Consider the following 22,410-nt stretch of genomic DNA (forward strand, 5'->3'; position numbering starts at 1 on the left):
AGATGCACAGGAGTAACAAAGCACTGCACGATGCGGCGACATACGAAATCCACTGCCCAGCTACGCGTTGGCAACTAACAAAATGCCGACCCTGCCAGGATTCGAACCTGGAATCTTCTGATCCGTAGTCAGACGCGTTATCCGTTGCGCCACAGGGCCAGTGGCAGCATTTCTCGCTACGAGACAAGTGCAATTCGCTAAGAAACGTGTTCTCCAGGGCTCATCAAGCTCCCAAGGAAGGCACCACTCGTCCAGCTGCGTGGTCGCGGTGCGCCTGCAGAGCTTGGAGCTTGCCACACATCTGCGCTCGCTGTTCGACAGGTAGCACGAGGCAAGGCGCGCGTTTTTCTGCATTTTTTCGATGACGAGAGGCGGTTGATGTGCATGTAAGCGTAGCATATCAAACACGAATAGCACGAAGCATTCGTACTTAGGTGCCAAAGTCGCAGTATGGCCGCAGGTGGCGATCATATGTTTTTGTAGCCACCACTGGTTTGCAGCAAAGCGAATATGGCTAACTGAGAGCGTTTCGCTGTAGCCCCAGTGGCGCAATTGGTTAGCGCACGGTACTTATAAGGCAGTAGCCGTGAGCAATGCCGGGGTTGTGAGTTCGAGCCTCACCTGGGGCATACTTTTATTTCGTAGCAGCTGTCTCTGACAGCATCGGGAGGCTACATTTCAGATGTATCAGCTATGTCAGCAAGATTAATGTGCATTATAGGCGCTAGTTGCGTCTTCCTCGGTAGTATAGTGGTTAGTATCCCCGCCTGTCACGCGGGAGACCGGGGTTCGATTCCCCGCCGGGGAGGCACACTAGATTTTTAATTATTGCACTATCAGTCGCCGAACTTAGTGTAGACCGTTTACAGCTACTTGCAACAAGTGTCTCCCACACAGACAGCTGCCTGCATCCCGTCCTCGGTAGTATAGTGGTTAGTATCCCCGCCTGTTACGCGGGAGACCGGGGTTCGATTCCCCGCCGGGGAGACGCGATTTTTATCTCACAAACCTGCTCGAGTGTTGCGCGTGTGGGGCGGAAGAGCATTAACTTTGCCATTAACTTGCTGCAAAATCTTAAAAAATGATGCATCATAGGAAGTAGTTCTCGCATTCTTCACACTTCAGAATTACGGGGTTTGCTTTTGAGGCTGAATCAATGCCCCCAGCCGACTCTCTAGGCGTAATAATCGTGCTCGACACAATCAGGAAAAGAAATAATTTTAGCAGAGCGTGGTTTCGATCCACGGACCTCTGGGTTATGGGCCCAGCACGCTTCCACTGCGCCACTCTGCTGTGTGGGTGTATACTGGCTCTTCGTCACATCACTTGGGACACTTGGGCAGTGTTGTCTGCGTCGCTTTCACACGCCTACATTTGATTGCGTAACATCTCCTACAGCTCTCAGCTTGACTTGTCTCGACTTTGCTCGACTGACGCTACGCTGACGCTTGCACGCAGCGATATTTACCACGATCGCCTCGACATGCAGCTGCGAGATGCACAGGAGTAACAAAGCACTGCACGATGCGGCGACATACGAAATCCACTGCCCAGCTACGCGTTGGCAACTAACAAAATGCCGACCCTGCCAGGATTCGAACCTGGAATCTTCTGATCCGTAGTCAGACGCGTTATCCGTTGCGCCACAGGGCCAGTGGCAGCATTTCTCGCTACGAGACAAGTGCAATTCGCTAAGAAACGTGTTCTCCAGGGCTCATCAAGCTCCCAAGGAAGGCACCACTCGTCCAGCTGCGTGGTCGCGGTGCGCCTGCAGAGCTTGGAGCTTGCCACACATCTGCGCTCGCTGTTCGACAGGTAGCACGAGGCAAGGCGCGCGTTTTTCTGCATTTTTTCGATGACGAGAGGCGGTTGATGTGCATGTAAGCGTAGCATATCAAACACGAATAGCACGAAGCATTCGTACTTAGGTGCCAAAGTCGCAGTATGGCCGCAGGTGGCGATCATATGTTTTTGTAGCCACCACTGGTTTGCAGCAAAGCGAATATGGCTAACTGAGAGCGTTTCGCTGTAGCCCCAGTGGCGCAATTGGTTAGCGCACGGTACTTATAAGGCAGTAGCCGTGAGCAATGCCGGGGTTGTGAGTTCGAGCCTCACCTGGGGCATACTTTTATTTCGTAGCAGCTGTCTCTGACAGCATCGGGAGGCTACATTTCAGATGTATCAGCTATGTCAGCAAGATTAATGTGCATTATAGGCGCTAGTTGCGTCTTCCTCGGTAGTATAGTGGTTGGTATCCCCGCCTGTCACGCGGGAGACCGGGGTTCGATTCCCCGCCGGGGAGGCACACTAGATTTTTAATTATTGCACTATCAGTCGCCGAACTTAGTGTAGACCGTTTACAGCTACTTGCAACAAGTGTCTCCCACACAGACAGCTGCCTGCATCCCGTCCTCGGTAGTATAGTGGTTAGTATCCCCGCCTGTCACGCGGGAGACCGGGGTTCGATTCCCCGCCGGGGAGACGCGATTTTTATCTCACAAACCTGCTCGAGTGTTGCGCGTGTGGGGCGGAAGAGCATTAACTTTGCCATTAACTTGCTGCAAAATCTTAAAAAATGATGCATCATAGGAAGTAGTTCTCGCATTCTTCACACTTCAGAATTACGGGGTTTGCTTTTGAGGCTGAATCAATGCCCCCAGCCGACTCTCTAGGCGTAATAATCGTGCTCGACACAATCAGGAAAAGAAATAATTTTAGCAGAGCGTGGTTTCGATCCACGGACCTCTGGGTTATGGGCCCAGCACGCTTCCACTGCGCCACTCTGCTGTGTGGGTGTATACTGGCTCTTCGTCACATCACTTGGGACACTTGGGCAGTGTTGTCTGCGTCGCTTTCACACGCCTACATTTGATTGCGTAACATCTCCTACAGCTCTCAGCTTGACTTGTCTCGACTTTGCTCGACTGACGCTACGCTGACGCTTGCACGCAGCGATATTTACCACGATCGCCTCGACATGCAGCTGCGAGATGCACAGGAGTAACAAAGCACTGCACGATGCGGCGACATACGAAATCCACTGCCCAGCTACGCGTTGGCAACTAACAAAATGCCGACCCTGCCAGGATTCGAACCTGGAATCTTCTGATCCGTAGTCAGACGCGTTATCCGTTGCGCCACAGGGCCAGTGGCAGCATTTCTCGCTACGAGACAAGTGCAATTCGCTAAGAAACGTGTTCTCCAGGGCTCATCAAGCTCCCAAGGAAGGCACCACTCGTCCAGCTGCGTGGTCGCGGTGCGCCTGCAGAGCTTGGAGCTTGCCACACATCTGCGCTCGCTGTTCGACAGGTAGCACGAGGCAAGGCGCGCGTTTTTCTGCATTTTTTCGATGACGAGAGGCGGTTGATGTGCATGTAAGCGTAGCATATCAAACACGAATAGCACGAAGCATTCGTACTTAGGTGCCAAAGTCGCAGTATGGCCGCAGGTGGCGATCATATGTTTTTGTAGCCACCACTGGTTTGCAGCAAAGCGAATATGGCTAACTGAGAGCGTTTCGCTGTAGCCCCAGTGGCGCAATTGGTTAGCGCACGGTACTTATAAGGCAGTAGCCGTGAGCAATGCCGGGGTTGTGAGTTCGAGCCTCACCTGGGGCATACTTTTATTTCGTAGCAGCTGTCTCTGACAGCATCGGGAGGCTACATTTCAGATGTATCAGCTATGTCAGCAAGATTAATGTGCATTATAGGCGCTAGTTGCGTCTTCCTCGGTAGTATAGTGGTTAGTATCCCCGCCTGTCACGCGGGAGACCGGGGTTCGATTCCCCGCCGGGGAGGCACACTAGATTTTTAATTATTGCACTATCAGTCGCCGAACTTAGTGTAGACCGTTTACAGCTACTTGCAACAAGTGTCTCCCACACAGACAGCTGCCTGCATCCCGTCCTCGGTAGTATAGTGGTTAGTATCCCCGCCTGTCACGCGGGAGACCGGGGTTCGATTCCCCGCCGGGGAGACGCGATTTTTATCTCACAAACCTGCTCGAGTGTTGCGCGTGTGGGGCGGAAGAGCATTAACTTTGCCATTAACTTGCTGCAAAATCTTAAAAAATGATGCATCATAGGAAGTAGTTCTCGCATTCTTCACACTTCAGAATTACGGGGTTTGCTTTTGAGGCTGAATCAATGCCCCCAGCCGACTCTCTAGGCGTAATAATCGTGCTCGACACAATCAGGAAAAGAAATAATTTTAGCAGAGCGTGGTTTCGATCCACGGACCTCTGGGTTATGGGCCCAGCACGCTTCCACTGCGCCACTCTGCTGTGTGGGTGTATACTGGCTCTTCGTCACATCACTTGGGACACTTGGGCAGTGTTGTCTGCGTCGCTTTCACACGCCTACATTTGATTGCGTAACATCTCCTACAGCTCTCAGCTTGACTTGTCTCGACTTTGCTCGACTGACGCTACGCTGACGCTTGCACGCAGCGATATTTACCACGATCGCCTCGACATGCAGCTGCGAGATGCACAGGAGTAACAAAGCACTGCACGATGCGGCGACATACGAAATCCACTGCCCAGCTACGCGTTGGCAACTAACAAAATGCCGACCCTGCCAGGATTCGAACCTGGAATCTTCTGATCCGTAGTCAGACGCGTTATCCGTTGCGCCACAGGGCCAGTGGCAGCATTTCTCGCTACGAGACAAGTGCAATTCGCTAAGAAACGTGTTCTCCAGGGCTCATCAAGCTCCCAAGGAAGGCACCACTCGTCCAGCTGCGTGGTCGCGGTGCGCCTGCAGAGCTTGGAGCTTGCCACACATCTGCGCTCGCTGTTCGACAGGTAGCACGAGGCAAGGCGCGCGTTTTTCTGCATTTTTTCGATGACGAGAGGCGGTTGATGTGCATGTAAGCGTAGCATATCAAACACGAATAGCACGAAGCATTCGTACTTAGGTGCCAAAGTCGCAGTATGGCCGCAGGTGGCGATCATATGTTTTTGTAGCCACCACTGGTTTGCAGCAAAGCGAATATGGCTAACTGAGAGCGTTTCGCTGTAGCCCCAGTGGCGCAATTGGTTAGCGCACGGTACTTATAAGGCAGTAGCCGTGAGCAATGCCGGGGTTGTGAGTTCGAGCCTCACCTGGGGCATACTTTTATTTCGTAGCAGCTGTCTCTGACAGCATCGGGAGGCTACATTTCAGATGTATCAGCTATGTCAGCAAGATTAATGTGCATTATAGGCGCTAGTTGCGTCTTCCTCGGTAGTATAGTGGTTAGTATCCCCGCCTGTCACGCGGGAGACCGGGGTTCGATTCCCCGCCGGGGAGGCACACTAGATTTTTAATTATTGCACTATCAGTCGCCGAACTTAGTGTAGACCGTTTACAGCTACTTGCAACAAGTGTCTCCCACACAGACAGCTGCCTGCATCCCGTCCTCGGTAGTATAGTGGTTAGTATCCCCGCCTGTCACGCGGGAGACCGGGGTTCGATTCCCCGCCGGGGAGACGCGATTTTTATCTCACAAACCTGCTCGAGTGTTGCGCGTGTGGGGCGGAAGAGCATTAACTTTGCCATTAACTTGCTGCAAAATCTTAAAAAATGATGCATCATAGGAAGTAGTTCTCGCATTCTTCACACTTCAGAATTACGGGGTTTGCTTTTGAGGCTGAATCAATGCCCCCAGCCGACTCTCTAGGCGTAATAATCGTGCTCGACACAATCAGGAAAAGAAATAATTTTAGCAGAGCGTGGTTTCGATCCACGGACCTCTGGGTTATGGGCCCAGCACGCTTCCACTGCGCCACTCTGCTGTGTGGGTGTATACTGGCTCTTCGTCACATCACTTGGGACACTTGGGCAGTGTTGTCTGCGTCGCTTTCACACGCCTACATTTGATTGCGTAACATCTCCTACAGCTCTCAGCTTGACTTGTCTCGACTTTGCTCGACTGACGCTACGCTGACGCTTGCACGCAGCGATATTTACCACGATCGCCTCGACATGCAGCTGCGAGATGCACAGGAGTAACAAAGCACTGCACGATGCGGCGACATACGAAATCCACTGCCCAGCTACGCGTTGGCAACTAACAAAATGCCGACCCTGCCAGGATTCGAACCTGGAATCTTCTGATCCGTAGTCAGACGCGTTATCCGTTGCGCCACAGGGCCAGTGGCAGCATTTCTCGCTACGAGACAAGTGCAATTCGCTAAGAAACGTGTTCTCCAGGGCTCATCAAGCTCCCAAGGAAGGCACCACTCGTCCAGCTGCGTGGTCGCGGTGCGCCTGCAGAGCTTGGAGCTTGCCACACATCTGCGCTCGCTGTTCGACAGGTAGCACGAGGCAAGGCGCGCGTTTTTCTGCATTTTTTCGATGACGAGAGGCGGTTGATGTGCATGTAAGCGTAGCATATCAAACACGAATAGCACGAAGCATTCGTACTTAGGTGCCAAAGTCGCAGTATGGCCGCAGGTGGCGATCATATGTTTTTGTAGCCACCACTGGTTTGCAGCAAAGCGAATATGGCTAACTGAGAGCGTTTCGCTGTAGCCCCAGTGGCGCAATTGGTTAGCGCACGGTACTTATAAGGCAGTAGCCGTGAGCAATGCCGGGGTTGTGAGTTCGAGCCTCACCTGGGGCATACTTTTATTTCGTAGCAGCTGTCTCTGACAGCATCGGGAGGCTACATTTCAGATGTATCAGCTATGTCAGCAAGATTAATGTGCATTATAGGCGCTAGTTGCGTCTTCCTCGGTAGTATAGTGGTTAGTATCCCCGCCTGTCACGCGGGAGACCGGGGTTCGATTCCCCGCCGGGGAGGCACACTAGATTTTTAATTATTGCACTATCAGTCGCCGAACTTAGTGTAGACCGTTTACAGCTACTTGCAACAAGTGTCTCCCACACAGACAGCTGCCTGCATCCCGTCCTCGGTAGTATAGTGGTTAGTATCCCCGCCTGTCACGCGGGAGACCGGGGTTCGATTCCCCGCCGGGGAGACGCGATTTTTATCTCACAAACCTGCTCGAGTGTTGCGCGTGTGGGGCGGAAGAGCATTAACTTTGCCATTAACTTGCTGCAAAATCTTAAAAAATGATGCATCATAGGAAGTAGTTCTCGCATTCTTCACACTTCAGAATTACGGGGTTTGCTTTTGAGGCTGAATCAATGCCCCCAGCCGACTCTCTAGGCGTAATAATCGTGCTCGACACAATCAGGAAAAGAAATAATTTTAGCAGAGCGTGGTTTCGATCCACGGACCTCTGGGTTATGGGCCCAGCACGCTTCCACTGCGCCACTCTGCTGTGTGGGTGTATACTGGCTCTTCGTCACATCACTTGGGACACTTGGGCAGTGTTGTCTGCGTCGCTTTCACACGCCTACATTTGATTGCGTAACATCTCCTACAGCTCTCAGCTTGACTTGTCTCGACTTTGCTCGACTGACGCTACGCTGACGCTTGCACGCAGCGATATTTACCACGATCGCCTCGACATGCAGCTGCGAGATGCACAGGAGTAACAAAGCACTGCACGATGCGGCGACATACGAAATCCACTGCCCAGCTACGCGTTGGCAACTAACAAAATGCCGACCCTGCCAGGATTCGAACCTGGAATCTTCTGATCCGTAGTCAGACGCGTTATCCGTTGCGCCACAGGGCCAGTGGCAGCATTTCTCGCTACGAGACAAGTGCAATTCGCTAAGAAACGTGTTCTCCAGGGCTCATCAAGCTCCCAAGGAAGGCACCACTCGTCCAGCTGCGTGGTCGCGGTGCGCCTGCAGAGCTTGGAGCTTGCCACACATCTGCGCTCGCTGTTCGACAGGTAGCACGAGGCAAGGCGCGCGTTTTTCTGCATTTTTTCGATGACGAGAGGCGGTTGATGTGCATGTAAGCGTAGCATATCAAACACGAATAGCACGAAGCATTCGTACTTAGGTGCCAAAGTCGCAGTATGGCCGCAGGTGGCGATCATATGTTTTTGTAGCCACCACTGGTTTGCAGCAAAGCGAATATGGCTAACTGAGAGCGTTTCGCTGTAGCCCCAGTGGCGCAATTGGTTAGCGCACGGTACTTATAAGGCAGTAGCCGTGAGCAATGCCGGGGTTGTGAGTTCGAGCCTCACCTGGGGCATACTTTTATTTCGTAGCAGCTGTCTCTGACAGCATCGGGAGGCTACATTTCAGATGTATCAGCTATGTCAGCAAGATTAATGTGCATTATAGGCGCTAGTTGCGTCTTCCTCGGTAGTATAGTGGTTAGTATCCCCGCCTGTCACGCGGGAGACCGGGGTTCGATTCCCCGCCGGGGAGGCACACTAGATTTTTAATTATTGCACTATCAGTCGCCGAACTTAGTGTAGACCGTTTACAGCTACTTGCAACAAGTGTCTCCCACACAGACAGCTGCCTGCATCCCGTCCTCGGTAGTATAGTGGTTAGTATCCCCGCCTGTCACGCGGGAGACCGGGGTTCGATTCCCCGCCGGGGAGACGCGATTTTTATCTCACAAACCTGCTCGAGTGTTGCGCGTGTGGGGCGGAAGAGCATTAACTTTGCCATTAACTTGCTGCAAAATCTTAAAAAATGATGCATCATAGGAAGTAGTTCTCGCATTCTTCACACTTCAGAATTACGGGGTTTGCTTTTGAGGCTGAATCAATGCCCCCAGCCGACTCTCTAGGCGTAATAATCGTGCTCGACACAATCAGGAAAAGAAATAATTTTAGCAGAGCGTGGTTTCGATCCACGGACCTCTGGGTTATGGGCCCAGCACGCTTCCACTGCGCCACTCTGCTGTGTGGGTGTATACTGGCTCTTCGTCACATCACTTGGGACACTTGGGCAGTGTTGTCTGCGTCGCTTTCACACGCCTACATTTGATTGCGTAACATCTCCTACAGCTCTCAGCTTGACTTGTCTCGACTTTGCTCGACTGACGCTACGCTGACGCTTGCACGCAGCGATATTTACCACGATCGCCTCGACATGCAGCTGCGAGATGCACAGGAGTAACAAAGCACTGCACGATGCGGCGACATACGAAATCCACTGCCCAGCTACGCGTTGGCAACTAACAAAATGCCGACCCTGCCAGGATTCGAACCTGGAATCTTCTGATCCGTAGTCAGACGCGTTATCCGTTGCGCCACAGGGCCAGTGGCAGCATTTCTCGCTACGAGACAAGTGCAATTCGCTAAGAAACGTGTTCTCCAGGGCTCATCAAGCTCCCAAGGAAGGCACCACTCGTCCAGCTGCGTGGTCGCGGTGCGCCTGCAGAGCTTGGAGCTTGCCACACATCTGCGCTCGCTGTTCGACAGGTAGCACGAGGCAAGGCGCGCGTTTTTCTGCATTTTTTCGATGACGAGAGGCGGTTGATGTGCATGTAAGCGTAGCATATCAAACACGAATAGCACGAAGCATTCGTACTTAGGTGCCAAAGTCGCAGTATGGCCGCAGGTGGCGATCATATGTTTTTGTAGCCACCACTGGTTTGCAGCAAAGCGAATATGGCTAACTGAGAGCGTTTCGCTGTAGCCCCAGTGGCGCAATTGGTTAGCGCACGGTACTTATAAGGCAGTAGCCGTGAGCAATGCCGGGGTTGTGAGTTCGAGCCTCACCTGGGGCGTACTTTTATTTCGTAGCAGCTGTCTCTGACAGCATCGGGAGGCTACATTTCAGATGTATCAGCTATGTCAGCAAGATTAATGTGCATTATAGGCGCTAGTTGCGTCTTCCTCGGTAGTATAGTGGTTAGTATCCCCGCCTGTCACGCGGGAGACCGGGGTTCGATTCCCCGCCGGGGAGGCACACTAGATTTTTAATTATTGCACTATCAGTCGCCGAACTTAGTGTAGACCGTTTACAGCTACTTGCAACAAGTGTCTCCCACACAGACAGCTGCCTGCATCCCGTCCTCGGTAGTATAGTGGTTAGTATCCCCGCCTGTCACGCGGGAGACCGGGGTTCGATTCCCCGCCGGGGAGACGCGATTTTTATCTCACAAACCTGCTCGAGTGTTGCGCGTGTGGGGCGGAAGAGCATTAACTTTGCCATTAACTTGCTGCAAAATCTTAAAAAATGATGCATCATAGGAAGTAGTTCTCGCATTCTTCACACTTCAGAATTACGGGGTTTGCTTTTGAGGCTGAATCAATGCCCCCAGCCGACTCTCTAGGCGTAATAATCGTGCTCGACACAATCAGGAAAAGAAATAATTTTAGCAGAGCGTGGTTTCGATCCACGGACCTCTGGGTTATGGGCCCAGCACGCTTCCACTGCGCCACTCTGCTGTGTGGGTGTATACTGGCTCTTCGTCACATCACTTGGGACACTTGGGCAGTGTTGTCTGCGTCGCTTTCACACGCCTACATTTGATTGCGTAACATCTCCTACAGCTCTCAGCTTGACTTGTCTCGACTTTGCTCGACTGACGCTACGCTGACGCTTGCACGCAGCGATATTTACCACGATCGCCTCGACATGCAGCTGCGAGATGCACAGGAGTAACAAAGCACTGCACGATGCGGCGACATACGAAATCCACTGCCCAGCTACGCGTTGGCAACTAACAAAATGCCGACCCTGCCAGGATTCGAACCTGGAATCTTCTGATCCGTAGTCAGACGCGTTATCCGTTGCGCCACAGGGCCAGTGGCAGCATTTCTCGCTACGAGACAAGTGCAATTCGCTAAGAAACGTGTTCTCCAGGGCTCATCAAGCTCCCAAGGAAGGCACCACTCGTCCAGCTGCGTGGTCGCGGTGCGCCTGCAGAGCTTGGAGCTTGCCACACATCTGCGCTCGCTGTTCGACAGGTAGCACGAGGCAAGGCGCGCGTTTTTCTGCATTTTTTCGATGACGAGAGGCGGTTGATGTGCATGTAAGCGTAGCATATCAAACACGAATAGCACGAAGCATTCGTACTTAGGTGCCAAAGTCGCAGTATGGCCGCAGGTGGCGATCATATGTTTTTGTAGCCACCACTGGTTTGCAGCAAAGCGAATATGGCTAACTGAGAGCGTTTCGCTGTAGCCCCAGTGGCGCAATTGGTTAGCGCACGGTACTTATAAGGCAGTAGCCGTGAGCAATGCCGGGGTTGTGAGTTCGAGCCTCACCTGGGGCATACTTTTATTTCGTAGCAGCTGTCTCTGACAGCATCGGGAGGCTACATTTCAGATGTATCAGCTATGTCAGCAAGATTAATGTGCATTATAGGCGCTAGTTGCGTCTTCCTCGGTAGTATAGTGGTTAGTATCCCCGCCTGTCACGCGGGAGACCGGGGTTCGATTCCCCGCCGGGGAGGCACACTAGATTTTTAATTATTGCACTATCAGTCGCCGAACTTAGTGTAGACCGTTTACAGCTACTTGCAACAAGTGTCTCCCACACAGACAGCTGCCTGCATCCCGTCCTCGGTAGTATAGTGGTTAGTATCCCCGCCTGTCACGCGGGAGACCGGGGTTCGATTCCCCGCCGGGGAGACGCGATTTTTATCTCACAAACCTGCTCGAGTGTTGCGCGTGTGGGGCGGAAGAGCATTAACTTTGCCATTAACTTGCTGCAAAATCTTAAAAAATGATGCATCATAGGAAGTAGTTCTCGCATTCTTCACACTTCAGAATTACGGGGTTTGCTTTTGAGGCTGAATCAATGCCCCCAGCCGACTCTCTAGGCGTAATAATCGTGCTCGACACAATCAGGAAAAGAAATAATTTTAGCAGAGCGTGGTTTCGATCCACGGACCTCTGGGTTATGGGCCCAGCACGCTTCCACTGCGCCACTCTGCTGTGTGGGTGTATACTGGCTCTTCGTCACATCACTTGGGACACTTGGGCAGTGTTGTCTGCGTCGCTTTCACACGCCTACATTTGATTGCGTAACATCTCCTACAGCTCTCAGCTTGACTTGTCTCGACTTTGCTCGACTGACGCTACGCTGACGCTTGCACGCAGCGATATTTACCACGATCGCCTCGACATGCAGCTGCGAGATGCACAGGAGTAACAAAGCACTGCACGATGCGGCGACATACGAAATCCACTGCCCAGCTACGCGTTGGCAACTAACAAAATGCCGACCCTGCCAGGATTCGAACCTGGAATCTTCTGATCCGTAGTCAGACGCGTTATCCGTTGCGCCACAGGGCCAGTGGCAGCATTTCTCGCTACGAGACAAGTGCAATTCGCTAAGAAACGTGTTCTCCAGGGCTCATCAAGCTCCCAAGGAAGGCACCACTCGTCCAGCTGCGTGGTCGCGGTGCGCCTGCAGAGCTTGGAGCTTGCCACACATCTGCGCTCGCTGTTCGACAGGTAGCACGAGGCAAGGCGCGCGTTTTTCTGCATTTTTTCGATGACGAGAGGCGGTTGATGTGCATGTAAGCGTAGCATATCAAACACGAATAGCACGAAGCATTCGTACTTAGGTGCCAAAGTCGCAGTATGGCCGCAGGTGGCGATCATATGTTTTTGTAGCCACCACTGGTTTGCAGCAAAGCGAATATGGCTAACTGAGAGCGTTTCGCTGTAGCCCCAGTGGCGCAATTGGTTAGCGCACGGTACTTATAAGGCAGTAGCCGTGAGCAATGCCGGGGTTGTGAGTTCGAGCCTCACCTGGGGCATACTTTTATTTCGTAGCAGCTGTCTCTGACAGCATCGGGAGGCTACATTTCAGATGTATCAGCTATGTCAGCAAGATTAATGTGCATTATAGGCGCTAGTTGCGTCTTCCTCGGTAGTATAGTGGTTAGTATCCCCGCCTGTCACGCGGGAGACCGGGGTTCGATTCCCCGCCGGGGAGGCACACTAGATTTTTAATTATTGCACTATCAGTCGCCGAACTTAGTGTAGACCGTTTACAGCTACTTGCAACAAGTGTCTCCCACACAGACAGCTGCCTGCATCCCGTCCTCGGTAGTATAGTGGTTAGTATCCCCGCCTGTCACGCGGGAGACCGGGGTTCGATTCCCCGCCGGGGAGACGCGATTTTTATCTCACAAACCTGCTCGAGTGTTGCGCGTGTGGGGCGGAAGAGCATTAACTTTGCCATTAACTTGCTGCAAAATCTTAAAAAATGATGCATCATAGGAAGTAGTTCTCGCATTCTTCACACTTCAGAATTACGGGGTTTGCTTTTGAGGCTGAATCAATGCCCCCAGCCGACTCTCTAGGCGTAATAATCGTGCTCGACACAATCAGGAAAAGAAATAATTTTAGCAGAGCGTGGTTTCGATCCACGGACCTCTGGGTTATGGGCCCAGCACGCTTCCACTGCGCCACTCTGCTGTGTGGGTGTATACTGGCTCTTCGTCACATCACTTGGGACACTTGGGCAGTGTTGTCTGCGTCGCTTTCACACGCCTACATTTGATTGCGTAACATCTCCTACAGCTCTCAGCTTGACTTGTCTCGACTTTGCTCGACTGACGCTACGCTGACGCTTGCACGCAGCGATATTTACCACGATCGCCTCGACATGCAGCTGCGAGATGCACAGGAGTAACAAAGCACTGCACGATGCGGCGACATACGAAATCCACTGCCCAGCTACGCGTTGGCAACTAACAAAATGCCGACCCTGCCAGGATTCGAACCTGGAATCTTCTGATCCGTAGTCAGACGCGTTATCCGTTGCGCCACAGGGCCAGTGGCAGCATTTCTCGCTACGAGACAAGTGCAATTCGCTAAGAAACGTGTTCTCCAGGGCTCATCAAGCTCCCAAGGAAGGCACCACTCGTCCAGCTGCGTGGTCGCGGTGCGCCTGCAGAGCTTGGAGCTTGCCACACATCTGCGCTCGCTGTTCGACAGGTAGCACGAGGCAAGGCGCGCGTTTTTCTGCATTTTTTCGATGACGAGAGGCGGTTGATGTGCATGTAAGCGTAGCATATCAAACACGAATAGCACGAAGCATTCGTACTTAGGTGCCAAAGTCGCAGTATGGCCGCAGGTGGCGATCATATGTTTTTGTAGCCACCACTGGTTTGCAGCAAAGCGAATATGGCTAACTGAGAGCGTTTCGCTGTAGCCCCAGTGGCGCAATTGGTTAGCGCACGGTACTTATAAGGCAGTAGCCGTGAGCAATGCCGGGGTTGTGAGTTCGAGCCTCACCTGGGGCATACTTTTATTTCGTAGCAGCTGTCTCTGACAGCATCGGGAGGCTACATTTCAGATGTATCAGCTATGTCAGCAAGATTAATGTGCATTATAGGCGCTAGTTGCGTCTTCCTCGGTAGTATAGTGGTTAGTATCCCCGCCTGTCACGCGGGAGACCGGGGTTCGATTCCCCGCCGGGGAGGCACACTAGATTTTTAATTATTGCACTATCAGTCGCCGAACTTAGTGTAGACCGTTTACAGCTACTTGCAACAAGTGTCTCCCACACAGACAGCTGCCTGCATCCCGTCCTCGGTAGTATAGTGGTTAGTATCCCCGCCTGTCACGCGGGAGACCGGGGTTCGATTCCCCGCCGGGGAGACGCGATTTTTATCTCACAAACCTGCTCGAGTGTTGCGCGTGTGGGGCGGAAGAGCATTAACTTTGCCATTAACTTGCTGCAAAATCTTAAAAAATGATGCATCATAGGAAGTAGTTCTCGCATTCTTCACACTTCAGAATTACGGGGTTTGCTTTTGAGGCTGAATCAATGCCCCCAGCCGACTCTCTAGGCGTAATAATCGTGCTCGACACAATCAGGAAAAGAAATAATTTTAGCAGAGCGTGGTTTCGATCCACGGACCTCTGGGTTATGGGCCCAGCACGCTTCCACTGCGCCACTCTGCTGTGTGGGTGTATACTGGCTCTTCGTCACATCACTTGGGACACTTGGGCAGTGTTGTCTGCGTCGCTTTCACACGCCTACATTTGATTGCGTAACATCTCCTACAGCTCTCAGCTTGACTTGTCTCGACTTTGCTCGACTGACGCTACGCTGACGCTTGCACGCAGCGATATTTACCACGATCGCCTCGACATGCAGCTGCGAGATGCACAGGAGTAACAAAGCACTGCACGATGCGGCGACATACGAAATCCACTGCCCAGCTACGCGTTGGCAACTAACAAAATGCCGACCCTGCCAGGATTCGAACCTGGAATCTTCTGATCCGTAGTCAGACGCGTTATCCGTTGCGCCACAGGGCCAGTGGCAGCATTTCTCGCTACGAGACAAGTGCAATTCGCTAAGAAACGTGTTCTCCAGGGCTCATCAAGCTCCCAAGGAAGGCACCACTCGTCCAGCTGCGTGGTCGCGGTGCGCCTGCAGAGCTTGGAGCTTGCCACACATCTGCGCTCGCTGTTCGACAGGTAGCACGAGGCAAGGCGCGCGTTTTTCTGCATTTTTTCGATGACGAGAGGCGGTTGATGTGCATGTAAGCGTAGCATATCAAACACGAATAGCACGAAGCATTCGTACTTAGGTGCCAAAGTCGCAGTATGGCCGCAGGTGGCGATCATATGTTTTTGTAGCCACCACTGGTTTGCAGCAAAGCGAATATGGCTAACTGAGAGCGTTTCGCTGTAGCCCCAGTGGCGCAATTGGTTAGCGCACGGTACTTATAAGGCAGTAGCCGTGAGCAATGCCGGGGTTGTGAGTTCGAGCCTCACCTGGGGCATACTTTTATTTCGTAGCAGCTGTCTCTGACAGCATCGGGAGGCTACATTTCAGATGTATCAGCTATGTCAGCAAGATTAATGTGCATTATAGGCGCTAGTTGCGTCTTCCTCGGTAGTATAGTGGTTAGTATCCCCGCCTGTCACGCGGGAGACCGGGGTTCGATTCCCCGCCGGGGAGGCACACTAGATTTTTAATTATTGCACTATCAGTCGCCGAACTTAGTGTAGACCGTTTACAGCTACTTGCAACAAGTGTCTCCCACACAGACAGCTGCCTGCATCCCGTCCTCGGTAGTATAGTGGTTAGTATCCCCGCCTGTCACGCGGGAGACCGGGGTTCGATTCCCCGCCGGGGAGACGCGATTTTTATCTCACAAACCTGCTCGAGTGTTGCGCGTGTGGGGCGGAAGAGCATTAACTTTGCCATTAACTTGCTGCAAAATCTTAAAAAATGATGCATCATAGGAAGTAGTTCTCGCATTCTTCACACTTCAGAATTACGGGGTTTGCTTTTGAGGCTGAATCAATGCCCCCAGCCGACTCTCTAGGCGTAATAATCGTGCTCGACACAATCAGGAAAAGAAATAATTTTAGCAGAGCGTGGTTTCGATCCACGGACCTCTGGGTTATGGGCCCAGCACGCTTCCACTGCGCCACTCTGCTGTGTGGGTGTATACTGGCTCTTCGTCACATCACTTGGGACACTTGGGCAGTGTTGTCTGCGTCGCTTTCACACGCCTACATTTGATTGCGTAACATCTCCTACAGCTCTCAGCTTGACTTGTCTCGACTTTGCTCGACTGACGCTACGCTGACGCTTGCACGCAGCGATATTTACCACGATCGCCTCGACATGCAGCTGCGAGATGCACAGGAGTAACAAAGCACTGCACGATGCGGCGACATACGAAATCCACTGCCCAGCTACGCGTTGGCAACTAACAAAATGCCGACCCTGCCAGGATTCGAACCTGGAATCTTCTGATCCGTAGTCAGACGCGTTATCCGTTGCGCCACAGGGCCAGTGGCAGCATTTCTCGCTACGAGACAAGTGCAATTCGCTAAGAAACGTGTTCTCCAGGGCTCATCAAGCTCCCAAGGAAGGCACCACTCGTCCAGCTGCGTGGTCGCGGTGCGCCTGCAGAGCTTGGAGCTTGCCACACATCTGCGCTCGCTGTTCGACAGGTAGCACGAGGCAAGGCGCGCGTTTTTCTGCATTTTTTCGATGACGAGAGGCGGTTGATGTGCATGTAAGCGTAGCATATCAAACACGAATAGCACGAAGCATTCGTACTTAGGTGCCAAAGTCGCAGTATGGCCGCAGGTGGCGATCATATGTTTTTGTAGCCACCACTGGTTTGCAGCAAAGCGAATATGGCTAACTGAGAGCGTTTCGCTGTAGCCCCAGTGGCGCAATTGGTTAGCGCACGGTACTTATAAGGCAGTAGCCGTGAGCAATGCCGGGGTTGTGAGTTCGAGCCTCACCTGGGGCATACTTTTATTTCGTAGCAGCTGTCTCTGACAGCATCGGGAGGCTACATTTCAGATGTATCAGCTATGTCAGCAAGATTAATGTGCATTATAGGCGCTAGTTGCGTCTTCCTCGGTAGTATAGTGGTTAGTATCCCCGCCTGTCACGCGGGAGACCGGGGTTCGATTCCCCGCCGGGGAGGCACACTAGATTTTTAATTATTGCACTATCAGTCGCCGAACTTAGTGTAGACCGTTTACAGCTACTTGCAACAAGTGTCTCCCACACAGACAGCTGCCTGCATCCCGTCCTCGGTAGTATAGTGGTTAGTATCCCCGCCTGTCACGCGGGAGACCGGGGTTCGATTCCCCGCCGGGGAGACGCGATTTTTATCTCACAAACCTGCTCGAGTGTTGCGCGTGTGGGGCGGAAGAGCATTAACTTTGCCATTAACTTGCTGCAAAATCTTAAAAAATGATGCATCATAGGAAGTAGTTCTCGCATTCTTCACACTTCAGAATTACGGGGTTTGCTTTTGAGGCTGAATCAATGCCCCCAGCCGACTCTCTAGGCGTAATAATCGTGCTCGACACAATCAGGAAAAGAAATAATTTTAGCAGAGCGTGGTTTCGATCCACGGACCTCTGGGTTATGGGCCCAGCACGCTTCCACTGCGCCACTCTGCTGTGTGGGTGTATACTGGCTCTTCGTCACATCACTTGGGACACTTGGGCAGTGTTGTCTGCGTCGCTTTCACACGCCTACATTTGATTGCGTAACATCTCCTACAGCTCTCAGCTTGACTTGTCTCGACTTTGCTCGACTGACGCTACGCTGACGCTTGCACGCAGCGATATTTACCACGATCGCCTCGACATGCAGCTGCGAGATGCACAGGAGTAACAAAGCACTGCACGATGCGGCGACATACGAAATCCACTGCCCAGCTACGCGTTGGCAACTAACAAAATGCCGACCCTGCCAGGATTCGAACCTGGAATCTTCTGATCCGTAGTCAGACGCGTTATCCGTTGCGCCACAGGGCCAGTGGCAGCATTTCTCGCTACGAGACAAGTGCAATTCGCTAAGAAACGTGTTCTCCAGGGCTCATCAAGCTCCCAAGGAAGGCACCACTCGTCCAGCTGCGTGGTCGCGGTGCGCCTGCAGAGCTTGGAGCTTGCCACACATCTGCGCTCGCTGTTCGACAGGTAGCACGAGGCAAGGCGCGCGTTTTTCTGCATTTTTTCGATGACGAGAGGCGGTTGATGTGCATGTAAGCGTAGCATATCAAACACGAATAGCACGAAGCATTCGTACTTAGGTGCCAAAGTCGCAGTATGGCCGCAGGTGGCGATCATATGTTTTTGTAGCCACCACTGGTTTGCAGCAAAGCGAATATGGCTAACTGAGAGCGTTTCGCTGTAGCCCCAGTGGCGCAATTGGTTAGCGCACGGTACTTATAAGGCAGTAGCCGTGAGCAATGCCGGGGTTGTGAGTTCGAGCCTCACCTGGGGCATACTTTTATTTCGTAGCAGCTGTCTCTGACAGCATCGGGAGGCTACATTTCAGATGTATCAGCTATGTCAGCAAGATTAATGTGCATTATAGGCGCTAGTTGCGTCTTCCTCGGTAGTATAGTGGTTAGTATCCCCGCCTGTCACGCGGGAGACCGGGGTTCGATTCCCCGCCGGGGAGGCACACTAGATTTTTAATTATTGCACTATCAGTCGCCGAACTTAGTGTAGACCGTTTACAGCTACTTGCAACAAGTGTCTCCCACACAGACAGCTGCCTGCATCCCGTCCTCGGTAGTATAGTGGTTAGTATCCCCGCCTGTCACGCGGGAGACCGGGGTTCGATTCCCCGCCGGGGAGACGCGATTTTTATCTCACAAACCTGCTCGAGTGTTGCGCGTGTGGGGCGGAAGAGCATTAACTTTGCCATTAACTTGCTGCAAAATCTTAAAAAATGATGCATCATAGGAAGTAGTTCTCGCATTCTTCACACTTCAGAATTACGGGGTTTGCTTTTGAGGCTGAATCAATGCCCCCAGCCGACTCTCTAGGCGTAATAATCGTGCTCGACACAATCAGGAAAAGAAATAATTTTAGCAGAGCGTGGTTTCGATCCACGGACCTCTGGGTTATGGGCCCAGCACGCTTCCACTGCGCCACTCTGCTGTGTGGGTGTATACTGGCTCTTCGTCACATCACTTGGGACACTTGGGCAGTGTTGTCTGCGTCGCTTTCACACGCCTACATTTGATTGCGTAACATCTCCTACAGCTCTCAGCTTGACTTGTCTCGACTTTGCTCGACTGACGCTACGCTGACGCTTGCACGCAGCGATATTTACCACGATCGCCTCGACATGCAGCTGCGAGATGCACAGGAGTAACAAAGCACTGCACGATGCGGCGACATACGAAATCCACTGCCCAGCTACGCGTTGGCAACTAACAAAATGCCGACCCTGCCAGGATTCGAACCTGGAATCTTCTGATCCGTAGTCAGACGCGTTATCCGTTGCGCCACAGGGCCAGTGGCAGCATTTCTCGCTACGAGACAAGTGCAATTCGCTAAGAAACGTGTTCTCCAGGGCTCATCAAGCTCCCAAGGAAGGCACCACTCGTCCAGCTGCGTGGTCGCGGTGCGCCTGCAGAGCTTGGAGCTTGCCACACATCTGCGCTCGCTGTTCGACAGGTAGCACGAGGCAAGGCGCGCGTTTTTCTGCATTTTTTCGATGACGAGAGGCGGTTGATGTGCATGTAAGCGTAGCATATCAAACACGAATAGCACGAAGCATTCGTACTTAGGTGCCAAAGTCGCAGTATGGCCGCAGGTGGCGATCATATGTTTTTGTAGCCACCACTGGTTTGCAGCAAAGCGAATATGGCTAACTGAGAGCGTTTCGCTGTAGCCCCAGTGGCGCAATTGGTTAGCGCACGGTACTTATAAGGCAGTAGCCGTGAGCAATGCCGGGGTTGTGAGTTCGAGCCTCACCTGGGGCATACTTTTATTTCGTAGCAGCTGTCTCTGACAGCATCGGGAGGCTACATTTCAGATGTATCAGCTATGTCAGCAAGATTAATGTGCATTATAGGCGCTAGTTGCGTCTTCCTCGGTAGTATAGTGGTTAGTATCCCCGCCTGTCACGCGGGAGACCGGGGTTCGATTCCCCGCCGGGGAGGCACACTAGATTTTTAATTATTGCACTATCAGTCGCCGAACTTAGTGTAGACCGTTTACAGCTACTTGCAACAAGTGTCTCCCACACAGACAGCTGCCTGCATCCCGTCCTCGGTAGTATAGTGGTTAGTATCCCCGCCTGTTACGCGGGAGACCGGGGTTCGATTCCCCGCCGGGGAGACGCGATTTTTATCTCACAAACCTGCTCGAGTGTTGCGCGTGTGGGGCGGAAGAGCATTAACTTTGCCATTAACTTGCTGCAAAATCTTAAAAAATGATGCATCATAGGAAGTAGTTCTCGCATTCTTCACACTTCAGAATTACGGGGTTTGCTTTTGAGGCTGAATCAATGCCCCCAGCCGACTCTCTAGGCGTAATAATCGTGCTCGACACAATCAGGAAAAGAAATAATTTTAGCAGAGCGTGGTTTCGATCCACGGACCTCTGGGTTATGGGCCCAGCACGCTTCCACTGCGCCACTCTGCTGTGTGGGTGTATACTGGCTCTTCGTCACATCACTTGGGACACTTGGGCAGTGTTGTCTGCGTCGCTTTCACACGCCTACATTTGATTGCGTAACATCTCCTACAGCTCTCAGCTTGACTTGTCTCGACTTTGCTCGACTGACGCTACGCTGACGCTTGCACGCAGCGATATTTACCACGATCGCCTCGACATGCAGCTGCGAGATGCACAGGAGTAACAAAGCACTGCACGATGCGGCGACATACGAAATCCACTGCCCAGCTACGCGTTGGCAACTAACAAAATGCCGACCCTGCCAGGATTCGAACCTGGAATCTTCTGATCCGTAGTCAGACGCGTTATCCGTTGCGCCACAGGGCCAGTGGCAGCATTTCTCGCTACGAGACAAGTGCAATTCGCTAAGAAACGTGTTCTCCAGGGCTCATCAAGCTCCCAAGGAAGGCACCACTCGTCCAGCTGCGTGGTCGCGGTGCGCCTGCAGAGCTTGGAGCTTGCCACACATCTGCGCTCGCTGTTCGACAGGTAGCACGAGGCAAGGCGCGCGTTTTTCTGCATTTTTTCGATGACGAGAGGCGGTTGATGTGCATGTAAGCGTAGCATATCAAACACGAATAGCACGAAGCATTCGTACTTAGGTGCCAAAGTCGCAGTATGGCCGCAGGTGGCGATCATATGTTTTTGTAGCCACCACTGGTTTGCAGCAAAGCGAATATGGCTAACTGAGAGCGTTTCGCTGTAGCCCCAGTGGCGCAATTGGTTAGCGCACGGTACTTATAAGGCAGTAGCCGTGAGCAATGCCGGGGTTGTGAGTTCGAGCCTCACCTGGGGCATACTTTTATTTCGTAGCAGCTGTCTCTGACAGCATCGGGAGGCTACATTTCAGATGTATCAGCTATGTCAGCAAGATTAATGTGCATTATAGGCGCTAGTTGCGTCTTCCTCGGTAGTATAGTGGTTAGTATCCCCGCCTGTCACGCGGGAGACCGGGGTTCGATTCCCCGCCGGGGAGGCACACTAGATTTTTAATTATTGCACTATCAGTCGCCGAACTTAGTGTAGACCGTTTACAGCTACTTGCAACAAGTGTCTCCCACACAGACAGCTGCCTGCATCCCGTCCTCGGTAGTATAGTGGTTAGTATCCCCGCCTGTCACGCGGGAGACCGGGGTTCGATTCCCCGCCGGGGAGACGCGATTTTTATCTCACAAACCTGCTCGAGTGTTGCGCGTGTGGGGCGGAAGAGCATTAACTTTGCCATTAACTTGCTGCAAAATCTTAAAAAATGATGCATCATAGGAAGTAGTTCTCGCATTCTTCACACTTCAGAATTACGGGGTTTGCTTTTGAGGCTGAATCAATGCCCCCAGCCGACTCTCTAGGCGTAATAATCGTGCTCGACACAATCAGGAAAAGAAATAATTTTAGCAGAGCGTGGTTTCGATCCACGGACCTCTGGGTTATGGGCCCAGCACGCTTCCACTGCGCCACTCTGCTGTGTGGGTGTATACTGGCTCTTCGTCACATCACTTGGGACACTTGGGCAGTGTTGTCTGCGTCGCTTTCACACGCCTACATTTGATTGCGTAACATCTCCTACAGCTCTCAGCTTGACTTGTCTCGACTTTGCTCGACTGACGCTACGCTGACGCTTGCACGCAGCGATATTTACCACGATCGCCTCGACATGCAGCTGCG

The 22,410-nt window shown here is 52.3% G+C and overlaps 75 non-coding genes across 75 annotated transcripts; 45 read left to right on the forward strand and 30 right to left on the reverse strand.

Moving 5' to 3' along the window:
• Positions 1-86: 86 nt before the first annotated feature.
• Positions 87-159, reverse strand: Trnar-acg (transfer RNA arginine (anticodon ACG)). Its single transcript has one exon. It is a non-coding gene; the product is annotated as a tRNA-Arg (tRNA).
• A 378-nt stretch (positions 160-537) lies between these two features.
• Positions 538-629, forward strand: Trnai-uau (transfer RNA isoleucine (anticodon UAU)). The gene is given in 2 exon segments: positions 538-575; positions 594-629. It is a non-coding gene; the product is annotated as a tRNA-Ile (tRNA).
• A 107-nt stretch (positions 630-736) lies between these two features.
• Positions 737-808, forward strand: Trnad-guc (transfer RNA aspartic acid (anticodon GUC)). Its single transcript has one exon. It is a non-coding gene; the product is annotated as a tRNA-Asp (tRNA).
• A 107-nt stretch (positions 809-915) lies between these two features.
• Trnan-guu (transfer RNA asparagine (anticodon GUU)) lies at positions 916-987 on the forward strand. Its single transcript has one exon. It is a non-coding gene; the product is annotated as a tRNA-Asn (tRNA).
• Positions 988-1,221: 234 nt separating this feature from the next.
• On the reverse strand, positions 1,222-1,293 carry Trnam-cau (transfer RNA methionine (anticodon CAU)). Its single transcript has one exon. It is a non-coding gene; the product is annotated as a tRNA-Met (tRNA).
• Positions 1,294-1,580: 287 nt separating this feature from the next.
• Positions 1,581-1,653, reverse strand: Trnar-acg (transfer RNA arginine (anticodon ACG)). Its single transcript has one exon. It is a non-coding gene; the product is annotated as a tRNA-Arg (tRNA).
• Positions 1,654-2,031: 378 nt separating this feature from the next.
• Trnai-uau (transfer RNA isoleucine (anticodon UAU)) lies at positions 2,032-2,123 on the forward strand. The gene is given in 2 exon segments: positions 2,032-2,069; positions 2,088-2,123. It is a non-coding gene; the product is annotated as a tRNA-Ile (tRNA).
• A 107-nt stretch (positions 2,124-2,230) lies between these two features.
• Positions 2,231-2,302, forward strand: Trnad-guc (transfer RNA aspartic acid (anticodon GUC)). Its single transcript has one exon. It is a non-coding gene; the product is annotated as a tRNA-Asp (tRNA).
• Positions 2,303-2,409: 107 nt separating this feature from the next.
• Positions 2,410-2,481, forward strand: Trnad-guc (transfer RNA aspartic acid (anticodon GUC)). Its single transcript has one exon. It is a non-coding gene; the product is annotated as a tRNA-Asp (tRNA).
• A 234-nt stretch (positions 2,482-2,715) lies between these two features.
• Positions 2,716-2,787, reverse strand: Trnam-cau (transfer RNA methionine (anticodon CAU)). Its single transcript has one exon. It is a non-coding gene; the product is annotated as a tRNA-Met (tRNA).
• Positions 2,788-3,074: 287 nt separating this feature from the next.
• On the reverse strand, positions 3,075-3,147 carry Trnar-acg (transfer RNA arginine (anticodon ACG)). The gene has a single exon. It is a non-coding gene; the product is annotated as a tRNA-Arg (tRNA).
• Positions 3,148-3,525: 378 nt separating this feature from the next.
• Trnai-uau (transfer RNA isoleucine (anticodon UAU)) lies at positions 3,526-3,617 on the forward strand. Its single transcript is given in 2 exon segments — positions 3,526-3,563; positions 3,582-3,617. It is a non-coding gene; the product is annotated as a tRNA-Ile (tRNA).
• Positions 3,618-3,724: 107 nt separating this feature from the next.
• On the forward strand, positions 3,725-3,796 carry Trnad-guc (transfer RNA aspartic acid (anticodon GUC)). Its single transcript has one exon. It is a non-coding gene; the product is annotated as a tRNA-Asp (tRNA).
• Positions 3,797-3,903: 107 nt separating this feature from the next.
• Trnad-guc (transfer RNA aspartic acid (anticodon GUC)) lies at positions 3,904-3,975 on the forward strand. The gene has a single exon. It is a non-coding gene; the product is annotated as a tRNA-Asp (tRNA).
• Positions 3,976-4,209: 234 nt separating this feature from the next.
• Trnam-cau (transfer RNA methionine (anticodon CAU)) lies at positions 4,210-4,281 on the reverse strand. Its single transcript has one exon. It is a non-coding gene; the product is annotated as a tRNA-Met (tRNA).
• Positions 4,282-4,568: 287 nt separating this feature from the next.
• On the reverse strand, positions 4,569-4,641 carry Trnar-acg (transfer RNA arginine (anticodon ACG)). Its single transcript has one exon. It is a non-coding gene; the product is annotated as a tRNA-Arg (tRNA).
• A 378-nt stretch (positions 4,642-5,019) lies between these two features.
• On the forward strand, positions 5,020-5,111 carry Trnai-uau (transfer RNA isoleucine (anticodon UAU)). Its single transcript is given in 2 exon segments — positions 5,020-5,057; positions 5,076-5,111. It is a non-coding gene; the product is annotated as a tRNA-Ile (tRNA).
• A 107-nt stretch (positions 5,112-5,218) lies between these two features.
• Trnad-guc (transfer RNA aspartic acid (anticodon GUC)) lies at positions 5,219-5,290 on the forward strand. Its single transcript has one exon. It is a non-coding gene; the product is annotated as a tRNA-Asp (tRNA).
• A 107-nt stretch (positions 5,291-5,397) lies between these two features.
• On the forward strand, positions 5,398-5,469 carry Trnad-guc (transfer RNA aspartic acid (anticodon GUC)). The gene has a single exon. It is a non-coding gene; the product is annotated as a tRNA-Asp (tRNA).
• A 234-nt stretch (positions 5,470-5,703) lies between these two features.
• On the reverse strand, positions 5,704-5,775 carry Trnam-cau (transfer RNA methionine (anticodon CAU)). Its single transcript has one exon. It is a non-coding gene; the product is annotated as a tRNA-Met (tRNA).
• A 287-nt stretch (positions 5,776-6,062) lies between these two features.
• Trnar-acg (transfer RNA arginine (anticodon ACG)) lies at positions 6,063-6,135 on the reverse strand. Its single transcript has one exon. It is a non-coding gene; the product is annotated as a tRNA-Arg (tRNA).
• A 378-nt stretch (positions 6,136-6,513) lies between these two features.
• Trnai-uau (transfer RNA isoleucine (anticodon UAU)) lies at positions 6,514-6,605 on the forward strand. Its single transcript is given in 2 exon segments — positions 6,514-6,551; positions 6,570-6,605. It is a non-coding gene; the product is annotated as a tRNA-Ile (tRNA).
• Positions 6,606-6,712: 107 nt separating this feature from the next.
• On the forward strand, positions 6,713-6,784 carry Trnad-guc (transfer RNA aspartic acid (anticodon GUC)). The gene has a single exon. It is a non-coding gene; the product is annotated as a tRNA-Asp (tRNA).
• Positions 6,785-6,891: 107 nt separating this feature from the next.
• Trnad-guc (transfer RNA aspartic acid (anticodon GUC)) lies at positions 6,892-6,963 on the forward strand. The gene has a single exon. It is a non-coding gene; the product is annotated as a tRNA-Asp (tRNA).
• Positions 6,964-7,197: 234 nt separating this feature from the next.
• On the reverse strand, positions 7,198-7,269 carry Trnam-cau (transfer RNA methionine (anticodon CAU)). Its single transcript has one exon. It is a non-coding gene; the product is annotated as a tRNA-Met (tRNA).
• A 287-nt stretch (positions 7,270-7,556) lies between these two features.
• Positions 7,557-7,629, reverse strand: Trnar-acg (transfer RNA arginine (anticodon ACG)). The gene has a single exon. It is a non-coding gene; the product is annotated as a tRNA-Arg (tRNA).
• Positions 7,630-8,007: 378 nt separating this feature from the next.
• Positions 8,008-8,099, forward strand: Trnai-uau (transfer RNA isoleucine (anticodon UAU)). The gene is given in 2 exon segments: positions 8,008-8,045; positions 8,064-8,099. It is a non-coding gene; the product is annotated as a tRNA-Ile (tRNA).
• A 107-nt stretch (positions 8,100-8,206) lies between these two features.
• Trnad-guc (transfer RNA aspartic acid (anticodon GUC)) lies at positions 8,207-8,278 on the forward strand. The gene has a single exon. It is a non-coding gene; the product is annotated as a tRNA-Asp (tRNA).
• Positions 8,279-8,385: 107 nt separating this feature from the next.
• Positions 8,386-8,457, forward strand: Trnad-guc (transfer RNA aspartic acid (anticodon GUC)). Its single transcript has one exon. It is a non-coding gene; the product is annotated as a tRNA-Asp (tRNA).
• Positions 8,458-8,691: 234 nt separating this feature from the next.
• Trnam-cau (transfer RNA methionine (anticodon CAU)) lies at positions 8,692-8,763 on the reverse strand. Its single transcript has one exon. It is a non-coding gene; the product is annotated as a tRNA-Met (tRNA).
• Positions 8,764-9,050: 287 nt separating this feature from the next.
• Positions 9,051-9,123, reverse strand: Trnar-acg (transfer RNA arginine (anticodon ACG)). The gene has a single exon. It is a non-coding gene; the product is annotated as a tRNA-Arg (tRNA).
• Positions 9,124-9,501: 378 nt separating this feature from the next.
• Positions 9,502-9,593, forward strand: Trnai-uau (transfer RNA isoleucine (anticodon UAU)). Its single transcript is given in 2 exon segments — positions 9,502-9,539; positions 9,558-9,593. It is a non-coding gene; the product is annotated as a tRNA-Ile (tRNA).
• A 107-nt stretch (positions 9,594-9,700) lies between these two features.
• Positions 9,701-9,772, forward strand: Trnad-guc (transfer RNA aspartic acid (anticodon GUC)). The gene has a single exon. It is a non-coding gene; the product is annotated as a tRNA-Asp (tRNA).
• A 107-nt stretch (positions 9,773-9,879) lies between these two features.
• Trnad-guc (transfer RNA aspartic acid (anticodon GUC)) lies at positions 9,880-9,951 on the forward strand. Its single transcript has one exon. It is a non-coding gene; the product is annotated as a tRNA-Asp (tRNA).
• Positions 9,952-10,185: 234 nt separating this feature from the next.
• Positions 10,186-10,257, reverse strand: Trnam-cau (transfer RNA methionine (anticodon CAU)). The gene has a single exon. It is a non-coding gene; the product is annotated as a tRNA-Met (tRNA).
• Positions 10,258-10,544: 287 nt separating this feature from the next.
• Positions 10,545-10,617, reverse strand: Trnar-acg (transfer RNA arginine (anticodon ACG)). The gene has a single exon. It is a non-coding gene; the product is annotated as a tRNA-Arg (tRNA).
• Positions 10,618-10,995: 378 nt separating this feature from the next.
• On the forward strand, positions 10,996-11,087 carry Trnai-uau (transfer RNA isoleucine (anticodon UAU)). The gene is given in 2 exon segments: positions 10,996-11,033; positions 11,052-11,087. It is a non-coding gene; the product is annotated as a tRNA-Ile (tRNA).
• Positions 11,088-11,194: 107 nt separating this feature from the next.
• On the forward strand, positions 11,195-11,266 carry Trnad-guc (transfer RNA aspartic acid (anticodon GUC)). Its single transcript has one exon. It is a non-coding gene; the product is annotated as a tRNA-Asp (tRNA).
• Positions 11,267-11,373: 107 nt separating this feature from the next.
• Trnad-guc (transfer RNA aspartic acid (anticodon GUC)) lies at positions 11,374-11,445 on the forward strand. The gene has a single exon. It is a non-coding gene; the product is annotated as a tRNA-Asp (tRNA).
• A 234-nt stretch (positions 11,446-11,679) lies between these two features.
• Positions 11,680-11,751, reverse strand: Trnam-cau (transfer RNA methionine (anticodon CAU)). The gene has a single exon. It is a non-coding gene; the product is annotated as a tRNA-Met (tRNA).
• Positions 11,752-12,038: 287 nt separating this feature from the next.
• Trnar-acg (transfer RNA arginine (anticodon ACG)) lies at positions 12,039-12,111 on the reverse strand. The gene has a single exon. It is a non-coding gene; the product is annotated as a tRNA-Arg (tRNA).
• A 378-nt stretch (positions 12,112-12,489) lies between these two features.
• Trnai-uau (transfer RNA isoleucine (anticodon UAU)) lies at positions 12,490-12,581 on the forward strand. Its single transcript is given in 2 exon segments — positions 12,490-12,527; positions 12,546-12,581. It is a non-coding gene; the product is annotated as a tRNA-Ile (tRNA).
• A 107-nt stretch (positions 12,582-12,688) lies between these two features.
• Positions 12,689-12,760, forward strand: Trnad-guc (transfer RNA aspartic acid (anticodon GUC)). Its single transcript has one exon. It is a non-coding gene; the product is annotated as a tRNA-Asp (tRNA).
• Positions 12,761-12,867: 107 nt separating this feature from the next.
• Trnad-guc (transfer RNA aspartic acid (anticodon GUC)) lies at positions 12,868-12,939 on the forward strand. The gene has a single exon. It is a non-coding gene; the product is annotated as a tRNA-Asp (tRNA).
• Positions 12,940-13,173: 234 nt separating this feature from the next.
• On the reverse strand, positions 13,174-13,245 carry Trnam-cau (transfer RNA methionine (anticodon CAU)). The gene has a single exon. It is a non-coding gene; the product is annotated as a tRNA-Met (tRNA).
• A 287-nt stretch (positions 13,246-13,532) lies between these two features.
• Positions 13,533-13,605, reverse strand: Trnar-acg (transfer RNA arginine (anticodon ACG)). The gene has a single exon. It is a non-coding gene; the product is annotated as a tRNA-Arg (tRNA).
• Positions 13,606-13,983: 378 nt separating this feature from the next.
• On the forward strand, positions 13,984-14,075 carry Trnai-uau (transfer RNA isoleucine (anticodon UAU)). The gene is given in 2 exon segments: positions 13,984-14,021; positions 14,040-14,075. It is a non-coding gene; the product is annotated as a tRNA-Ile (tRNA).
• A 107-nt stretch (positions 14,076-14,182) lies between these two features.
• On the forward strand, positions 14,183-14,254 carry Trnad-guc (transfer RNA aspartic acid (anticodon GUC)). Its single transcript has one exon. It is a non-coding gene; the product is annotated as a tRNA-Asp (tRNA).
• A 107-nt stretch (positions 14,255-14,361) lies between these two features.
• Trnad-guc (transfer RNA aspartic acid (anticodon GUC)) lies at positions 14,362-14,433 on the forward strand. The gene has a single exon. It is a non-coding gene; the product is annotated as a tRNA-Asp (tRNA).
• Positions 14,434-14,667: 234 nt separating this feature from the next.
• Trnam-cau (transfer RNA methionine (anticodon CAU)) lies at positions 14,668-14,739 on the reverse strand. The gene has a single exon. It is a non-coding gene; the product is annotated as a tRNA-Met (tRNA).
• Positions 14,740-15,026: 287 nt separating this feature from the next.
• Positions 15,027-15,099, reverse strand: Trnar-acg (transfer RNA arginine (anticodon ACG)). Its single transcript has one exon. It is a non-coding gene; the product is annotated as a tRNA-Arg (tRNA).
• A 378-nt stretch (positions 15,100-15,477) lies between these two features.
• Trnai-uau (transfer RNA isoleucine (anticodon UAU)) lies at positions 15,478-15,569 on the forward strand. Its single transcript is given in 2 exon segments — positions 15,478-15,515; positions 15,534-15,569. It is a non-coding gene; the product is annotated as a tRNA-Ile (tRNA).
• Positions 15,570-15,676: 107 nt separating this feature from the next.
• On the forward strand, positions 15,677-15,748 carry Trnad-guc (transfer RNA aspartic acid (anticodon GUC)). Its single transcript has one exon. It is a non-coding gene; the product is annotated as a tRNA-Asp (tRNA).
• Positions 15,749-15,855: 107 nt separating this feature from the next.
• Positions 15,856-15,927, forward strand: Trnad-guc (transfer RNA aspartic acid (anticodon GUC)). The gene has a single exon. It is a non-coding gene; the product is annotated as a tRNA-Asp (tRNA).
• Positions 15,928-16,161: 234 nt separating this feature from the next.
• On the reverse strand, positions 16,162-16,233 carry Trnam-cau (transfer RNA methionine (anticodon CAU)). The gene has a single exon. It is a non-coding gene; the product is annotated as a tRNA-Met (tRNA).
• Positions 16,234-16,520: 287 nt separating this feature from the next.
• Positions 16,521-16,593, reverse strand: Trnar-acg (transfer RNA arginine (anticodon ACG)). The gene has a single exon. It is a non-coding gene; the product is annotated as a tRNA-Arg (tRNA).
• Positions 16,594-16,971: 378 nt separating this feature from the next.
• Positions 16,972-17,063, forward strand: Trnai-uau (transfer RNA isoleucine (anticodon UAU)). The gene is given in 2 exon segments: positions 16,972-17,009; positions 17,028-17,063. It is a non-coding gene; the product is annotated as a tRNA-Ile (tRNA).
• Positions 17,064-17,170: 107 nt separating this feature from the next.
• On the forward strand, positions 17,171-17,242 carry Trnad-guc (transfer RNA aspartic acid (anticodon GUC)). Its single transcript has one exon. It is a non-coding gene; the product is annotated as a tRNA-Asp (tRNA).
• Positions 17,243-17,349: 107 nt separating this feature from the next.
• Positions 17,350-17,421, forward strand: Trnad-guc (transfer RNA aspartic acid (anticodon GUC)). Its single transcript has one exon. It is a non-coding gene; the product is annotated as a tRNA-Asp (tRNA).
• Positions 17,422-17,655: 234 nt separating this feature from the next.
• Positions 17,656-17,727, reverse strand: Trnam-cau (transfer RNA methionine (anticodon CAU)). The gene has a single exon. It is a non-coding gene; the product is annotated as a tRNA-Met (tRNA).
• A 287-nt stretch (positions 17,728-18,014) lies between these two features.
• Positions 18,015-18,087, reverse strand: Trnar-acg (transfer RNA arginine (anticodon ACG)). Its single transcript has one exon. It is a non-coding gene; the product is annotated as a tRNA-Arg (tRNA).
• Positions 18,088-18,465: 378 nt separating this feature from the next.
• On the forward strand, positions 18,466-18,557 carry Trnai-uau (transfer RNA isoleucine (anticodon UAU)). Its single transcript is given in 2 exon segments — positions 18,466-18,503; positions 18,522-18,557. It is a non-coding gene; the product is annotated as a tRNA-Ile (tRNA).
• Positions 18,558-18,664: 107 nt separating this feature from the next.
• Positions 18,665-18,736, forward strand: Trnad-guc (transfer RNA aspartic acid (anticodon GUC)). Its single transcript has one exon. It is a non-coding gene; the product is annotated as a tRNA-Asp (tRNA).
• A 107-nt stretch (positions 18,737-18,843) lies between these two features.
• Positions 18,844-18,915, forward strand: Trnad-guc (transfer RNA aspartic acid (anticodon GUC)). The gene has a single exon. It is a non-coding gene; the product is annotated as a tRNA-Asp (tRNA).
• A 234-nt stretch (positions 18,916-19,149) lies between these two features.
• Positions 19,150-19,221, reverse strand: Trnam-cau (transfer RNA methionine (anticodon CAU)). The gene has a single exon. It is a non-coding gene; the product is annotated as a tRNA-Met (tRNA).
• A 287-nt stretch (positions 19,222-19,508) lies between these two features.
• Positions 19,509-19,581, reverse strand: Trnar-acg (transfer RNA arginine (anticodon ACG)). The gene has a single exon. It is a non-coding gene; the product is annotated as a tRNA-Arg (tRNA).
• Positions 19,582-19,959: 378 nt separating this feature from the next.
• On the forward strand, positions 19,960-20,051 carry Trnai-uau (transfer RNA isoleucine (anticodon UAU)). Its single transcript is given in 2 exon segments — positions 19,960-19,997; positions 20,016-20,051. It is a non-coding gene; the product is annotated as a tRNA-Ile (tRNA).
• A 107-nt stretch (positions 20,052-20,158) lies between these two features.
• Positions 20,159-20,230, forward strand: Trnad-guc (transfer RNA aspartic acid (anticodon GUC)). Its single transcript has one exon. It is a non-coding gene; the product is annotated as a tRNA-Asp (tRNA).
• A 107-nt stretch (positions 20,231-20,337) lies between these two features.
• Trnan-guu (transfer RNA asparagine (anticodon GUU)) lies at positions 20,338-20,409 on the forward strand. The gene has a single exon. It is a non-coding gene; the product is annotated as a tRNA-Asn (tRNA).
• Positions 20,410-20,643: 234 nt separating this feature from the next.
• Trnam-cau (transfer RNA methionine (anticodon CAU)) lies at positions 20,644-20,715 on the reverse strand. The gene has a single exon. It is a non-coding gene; the product is annotated as a tRNA-Met (tRNA).
• A 287-nt stretch (positions 20,716-21,002) lies between these two features.
• Trnar-acg (transfer RNA arginine (anticodon ACG)) lies at positions 21,003-21,075 on the reverse strand. Its single transcript has one exon. It is a non-coding gene; the product is annotated as a tRNA-Arg (tRNA).
• A 378-nt stretch (positions 21,076-21,453) lies between these two features.
• On the forward strand, positions 21,454-21,545 carry Trnai-uau (transfer RNA isoleucine (anticodon UAU)). Its single transcript is given in 2 exon segments — positions 21,454-21,491; positions 21,510-21,545. It is a non-coding gene; the product is annotated as a tRNA-Ile (tRNA).
• A 107-nt stretch (positions 21,546-21,652) lies between these two features.
• Positions 21,653-21,724, forward strand: Trnad-guc (transfer RNA aspartic acid (anticodon GUC)). Its single transcript has one exon. It is a non-coding gene; the product is annotated as a tRNA-Asp (tRNA).
• Positions 21,725-21,831: 107 nt separating this feature from the next.
• Trnad-guc (transfer RNA aspartic acid (anticodon GUC)) lies at positions 21,832-21,903 on the forward strand. The gene has a single exon. It is a non-coding gene; the product is annotated as a tRNA-Asp (tRNA).
• A 234-nt stretch (positions 21,904-22,137) lies between these two features.
• On the reverse strand, positions 22,138-22,209 carry Trnam-cau (transfer RNA methionine (anticodon CAU)). Its single transcript has one exon. It is a non-coding gene; the product is annotated as a tRNA-Met (tRNA).
• Positions 22,210-22,410: the final 201 nt, after the last annotated feature.

The sequence above is a fragment of the Schistocerca nitens genome, unplaced genomic scaffold (assembly GCF_023898315.1).
Source record: "Schistocerca nitens isolate TAMUIC-IGC-003100 unplaced genomic scaffold, iqSchNite1.1 HiC_scaffold_55, whole genome shotgun sequence".
NCBI lineage: Eukaryota > Metazoa > Arthropoda > Insecta > Orthoptera > Acrididae > Schistocerca > Schistocerca nitens.